Source organism: Silurus aristotelis (genome assembly GCF_946808225.1).
Source record: "Silurus aristotelis genome assembly, chromosome: 21".
NCBI lineage: Eukaryota > Metazoa > Chordata > Actinopteri > Siluriformes > Siluridae > Silurus > Silurus aristotelis.
Window position 1 is genome coordinate 1,592,831 of NC_139594.1, and position 5,000 is coordinate 1,597,830.

Consider the following 5,000-nt stretch of genomic DNA (forward strand, 5'->3'; position numbering starts at 1 on the left):
TAATAAAGGAACATCTAACCATTGTCTGTAAGAACTCTGTCAGTCAGTCTGTCTGTCTGTCTGTCTGTCTGTCTGTATTTCTGTCAGTCAGTCAAGAGATTCAGCCTTGACCTATTTTAGAGAACTAGTTGATTATTGGTTAATCTAAAAGTGAACACGCCCCTTCATTAGTGACATTCAAGGTTCATCTGCACAATTCATCAAGACACATTTACCAAAAAAGGTAAATAGAACTGTGAGGAAGAAGAGCTTGAGAAATTTTGACAACTGGTTTAACCATTTTGCATTTAATGACTTATGCAATGAACTGATGCCTGAATGTTTTGGGGGTTAAAACCATTTAGGTGAAACCAGTATAATACATTTTGTTCAACATGAACATAAACAACTGATAATGTAGGAAAAAGCAGACGCTCGTACACAATCGATTAAATGATATACCAAAGCATACGCAATTTGATCAAAGCAACAAGAAAATGTTCGTATGATGAGCACAAGTGACTAAACGATGTGGAGTTTCAACAAGTAGTTTTGAGAATTTCATTTCTGATCTGAGAAATGCTCCAAAGCGACTGAGAAAAACTGTAACATAGAAAAACCTACAACACCCTGAGTCCATAAGTCTACACACCCCTCCCAACTACTACTTCATGGAAGCACCCTTTTGCCTTTATTACAGCATCAAGTGTTTGTTAATAAGTCTCTATATACTTCACACATCCAGACTTTGGAAGGGATCTCCTGTATATGCCTCTTTTTAGATCATTCTATAGGATTTCGATGGGATTAAGGTCTGGGCTCTGGCTGGTTAATTCCAGGACATTGATTCTCTTTTTCTGAAGCCATGTCTTTGTTAATGTAAATGTATGTTGTGGGTCATTTTCATGTTAAATTGTGAAATTGCTCTTTATTTTTGACAGAGGACAGAAGGATTTGTGCCAAAATATCTTGGTATTTTTAATGATTTATCTTGTTTAGTGTCCATTCCCCAGCTGAAGAGAAGCAGCCCCAAAGCATAACACTACCCCCACCATGCTTTACTGTCGCTATGGTGTTCCTTAGATAATGTTCTGTATTGGCTCTGCACCAAAAATACCTTTTAGAATTATGGCCAAAAAGTCACACTCACACACACACACACACACACACACACACACACACACACACACACACACACACACATGCAAGGACCTGCCTGAACTTCCTGTAGTTTCTTCAGTGTTGCTGTTTGCCTCCTGGTAGCCTCACTGATAAGTTTTCTCCTTGTCGTCTCTTCAGGTTTGGAGGGTCGTCCTGATCTGTGCAGTGTCTTTGTGCTGCCACATTTTCTTCACTTATTAATGACTGTTTTGACAGTGTTCCATGGTGCATCCGGGGGCCTTTGATATTCTTTAATATCCCTCCCCTGACTGGTTCCTTTCAACAATTAAGTCTCGTAACTTTCTTTGGCAGCTTTTTGTGGCCCAGGGCTTACAGTAGAACAAAACCCCAAACATTCAAGCAAATCCTACCCAGAGTCCTACAGCAGGCTCATGCAATCAGGGTGTTGTAGTTTTAAATTTTTTATTATTTAACATTTTCCCAATAATTCTATATTTCTTTTTTTTCCTTCTAGATTTTTTTTTTTGGAATGTTGCAGTAAAGATGTAACAAGTCTGAGGTTTCTGCTGTTATTCCTGTCTTTATATTTTAAAACCCTGCAATTTTACACGGGTGTGTAGTCTTTTTATGTCCATTGTATACACACACAAGTCCACTGCCTCCTCCATTTTTTTACGAGAGCTTAAGCACACTTTTAAAAACAAGTCTGATTTTGTCTAAACACTACACACCATTCACACACACAAATAGCAAAACACCTCAGTTCTTTTTCTGTTTAATTCATTGACACTTTTCAAATTTTCTGATGATATATTCTGGGTTTAATTTTTTTTTAGATACATTGTTAGAGTAAAGTTCATGAATATACTGACCAAACAGTAAACACAAGACCAGTACTGCATATTGATAAAAATATTTATTTCTCTCCACATTGTAAAACCATTCAATTAATTCATGCATTTTTAAAGGTTGCATTTTGCACTGAATATCAGAACATTTTAAAGACAACATTTGTGGAAAAAAAAACAAAAAAACATGATTTTAAGTAAAAATCCAACCAAAGCATCTCTCTCAAGACAGCGAGGGAAGAATCTTCTTGAAGTTGAATTCATCTTTGCACAGACTCAACATTAACTAGGTCAAAGGCCTCCTCCACGGTTTGAATGAGGGATATCCTGAAATAGGGCTGGAGATCGTAAACCTTCCACTGTTGAAAACTACTTCCACTGTCAGCTATATATTTCATCCCAGCTATATATTTCATCCAAACCAGGCGATACAGCTCAATCAGCTCGCATAACTGAGTGTGTTGAAGAAATAAGAGATTGGATGACCCATAACTTTCTGCTATTAAATTCTGATAAAACGGAGATTTTGCTCATCGGCCCAAAAAATAGTACACAGAAGCTCCAGCATCTCAGCCTGCATTTAGACGGTTGTTCTGTAACTACTAGTTCAACGGTAAAAGACCTGGGAGTTATTTTAGACAGCAACTTATCTTTTAAAAATCACATCAATCAAGTTACAAAAACAGCCTTCTTTCACCTTAGAAATATTTCTAAGCTAAGAAATATGTTATCTATATCTGATGCAGAGAAGCTCGTCCATGCGTTTATGACCTCTAGAATAGACTACTGTAATGCATTACTAGGTGGATGTCCTGCATCATTAATAAACAAGCTTCAGTTAGTTCAGAATGCCGCAGCAAGAGTTCTTACTAGGTCAAGAAAATATGATCACATAACCCCAATCTTATCGTCCCTACATTGGCTTCCTATCAAGTTTCGAATAGACTACAAACTACTGCTACTCACTTATAAAGCACTAAATGGTTTGGCTCCCATGTATCTATCCAGTCTTTTAACACGCTACAATCCGTCACGCTCCCTGAGATCTCAAAACTCTGGACTTCTAGTAGTTCCTAGAATAGCAAAGTCCACTAAAGGCGGTAGAGCATTTTCACATTTAGCTCCTAAACTCTGGAATAGTCTTCCTGACAGTGTTCGGGGTTCAGATACACTCTCCCAGTTTAAGTGTAGATTAAAAACATATCTTTTTAGCAAAGCCTACACATAACACACATCACACACATCACATCATAACCTTGTGCTCCAGAACATCTGATCACATGCACATTATCAACTTGTGCTGTTAATATCATGAACAGCAGCTACGCTAATTCCTCTCCACTGCTTCTCTTTCTCTCCCCATCCCGAGGCATCCTGAGGTTTGGCCAGCTCCAGTCACGTCCCACCTCGTGAAGATTATGGACCTATGGATGATCATGGAGAAGTAGATGCCGAGTGTTTAAAGGCCCTGGCATGGAGAAGCTGATGCTGGATCTATGATGATCACAAATTGTTCTGTATTGTTGAAAGATTTATGACCAAACTCTTGATGTCACCCATATGAGGATGGGTTCCCCTTTGAGTCTGGTTCCTCTCAAGGTTTCTTCCTCATATCATCTAAGGGAGTTTTTCCTTGCCACTGTCGCCACGGCTGCTCATCAGGGACAAACGCACACCATTCACCTTCACTGTTGTTTTCTGTGAAGCTGCTTTGAGACAATGTCTGTTGTGAAAAGCGCTATACAAATAAACTTGACTTGACTTGACTTGAAAAAAAGGGAGATTATGGTGGGAGATATTGGAGTGAAATTTGTGGCTGATCATAAAACCAGGTTTGGACCAGAGCAGATCAGTGGAAAATACATTGTTCTAGATGACAATGTATCTCATCTGCTCTGCATCCATTTGGTCTTCTGCAGTTACAATGTTGTGTCAAATGTCTAAAAATGTGAGAATGTGGGCCGCGTTGTAAGGCATGGCGGTGGAGGAACCCATTCTGCATGATTACAGCACACATTGTGATGTTGCCTCCACGTTGGCCCGGGGCATTTAAAAAATAGCTCTGTAGCCAATGATGTTTCTGATGATGTGGGAAACGATGCATATGATAAATTTGGTCCCCGTCTTCTATGTCCATGTCCTCCTCCTGATCTACCTCTTCAACTTCCTTTTCCTCTTGCTCTCACCCCCTCACCTGTTACCACCGTGTTTGATCAACTGGTTTATTTGGTTTGGTGTTTCAGAAAGCAGTGCCTTGAAATGGAAAAGAAGTGACTTTGTGTTAGATTTCTGTGTCTAATGTAGAGAATTGTGTTTAGTGAAAATGTGCTTATTGCTGTGCATTTCTGAGCTGAGGTTTTGCTTCTTGAGTGAAAGGTTTCACTAACCGTGGGTTATTTTTATTTTAGTGTGCTAGCAATCGTAAAAATGGAACAGTCTAGAACACGTCTCGTCTGATTGTCTGCGTCTGGAGTACAGAAGGGAAAACCGTCTACATTTCATTTTTAGGCAAAATACACACTCAGTTCACTTGTACCTTTTAGTGTGTAAATATTTATGATTGACTTTTATCTGTGTGTGTGTGTGTGTGTGTGTGTGTGTGTGTGTGTGTGTGAGTGTGAGTGTAGTGCTAGTGTTAGGCAAAGCATGGTTTATCTTAGGCTTGGCAACTGAAGTAAGTTGTTTAGTCTGCTTCTTGAGTGTGTGTGTGTGTGTGTGTGTGTGTGTGTGTGTGTGTGTGTGTGTGTGTGTGTGTGTGTGTGTGTGTGTGTGTAGGAATGTAAGACAGAGAGTGCACTCCCCCACCTCCCTATGTGAAATGGCTATGTCTGTCACAGTGAAAGAATGTATGCCCTGTGTTTGGCCTCTACACACACACACACACACACACACACACACACACACACACACACACACACACACACACACACACACACACACACAGATGTCTAGACAGTACACTTTTGTGTGTGTGTGGAGAGCGTTTGTCGGATGTAACCTGACACTTCTAACACGGAGTGTAAGAGCGGTGCAGCACAGGTGTTAATGCCA